This window comes from Lactuca serriola, chromosome 4 (assembly GCF_051521515.1).
Source record: "Lactuca serriola cultivar US96UC23 chromosome 4, Lser_US96UC23_V15, whole genome shotgun sequence".
Lineage (NCBI taxonomy): Eukaryota > Viridiplantae > Streptophyta > Magnoliopsida > Asterales > Asteraceae > Lactuca > Lactuca serriola.
Window position 1 is genome coordinate 212005168 of NC_136411.1, and position 1553 is coordinate 212006720.

Here is a 1553-nt window from a genome sequence, read left to right on the forward strand (position 1 = left end):
CTATAAAACCTTTGAAAGGATTAGCTATGAGGATGATCAATCTTGTCAATTTCGTAGTTTGGGAATAGTTCTCATAAACGAAAGGAAAGATCACGCCTTTGTTAAAGCTCTTCATAGGTTACTTCAAACATTGCATTCTAAATTGTTAGAAAGAGAAATTATCACATGTAAGTTGTAAATTGACATATTAAAGTAAAATGGAATTTCCTTGAGTTAGGAGTTGAATATGGTTAGTCGACTAGCTAACATGTACATATGATCAGTTCATTCTGATTTTGATATGAACAACTTGGAATGTCCATTAAGGAGTTGTGAAGCATGTTAAGGTTTCCTTTTGGAACTAGCATGGCCAATCATAGAAACTCATACTTCAAAACACTCCCATATTTTACTATCATGAATAGAAGTGTCGAGAAGAAGAAAGCCAATTGCCCACGGTTTAAAAGTTGATTAGTGTGGGTATACCTAATCTAGGCCCTAATACCTAGGACAAAGGAAGGCTTATTCTAAGACATGTTCTGATAGCTGCTTGTTTCCATAACAAGAAAAGGACTAAGAAATCAAACTTGCCTAAATGTATATTTTAGGTGAAAGGACTGGAACATGAAGAAGTTAAAATTGATCATGGATCAAGAACCCGTGCTACTTTCCATTGGATCAAAAGATAACTAGTTCTTCCATGTTTGTTATTCAATCAAATATATGGATTTATAATGCCGTTAAAACATTACTTCTAAACCTTGAGTGTGTTGCTAAGGATTAGTGCTGACATTTGCAAGAATATGCAGTCACTAAAATGAAGACTAAAACATGAAGAAAGTAATTTGATCATGAATGCCAAGCCCTTGCTACATTCATAGGATCAAAAGACAACTCTTTTCAAAATGTTTAGTCTATATATGGTATTATAATTGAAATTGTTTATACTATCATTCATGAGATAGTTCTGACTTATTTAAATGTGGAGCATTCTAACATGTTAAAAGAAAGTCATGAAATCTATGAAGCTAGTATAGTAGCAATAGTTCAAAAATGATTCGAACATTTGAATAAGGTGTATTATTGTGAATATCTATTGATGTTAGTTCAACTAATGGATTGTTCAGATTAACCATCATAAGTACTTATTCAAATACATCCAAATGTTTGGGTGAAATGTATTTGTGGAATCATAGTCTTGGATACATAAATGAGAAATGCATTACCAAGTATCCAGTTGGAACAAATTTTGGATATCATTTGACCTCAAGTCTTATGACAAATGCAAATCTTGTTTATCAAGATAGATGATGAATGCATCACTGGGTGATGTGAATATCTATTGGAATTAGTTCACACTAATGGACAGTTTAGATTAACCACGATACATATTGAGACCAACTTCATATGAATGTGGGTCTGGAACCTCTCAGGTGTTCAGAGCTCTCATATAGCGAAGTTAAGAATCAATTGGGCAATAGGATGAGACACTCATAGTGAGAATCTCAGTCCAAACTTTATCGATCATCTAAGTGATCGTGAAAGAGTTTAATGATCTATCTCTGCCCAAAACA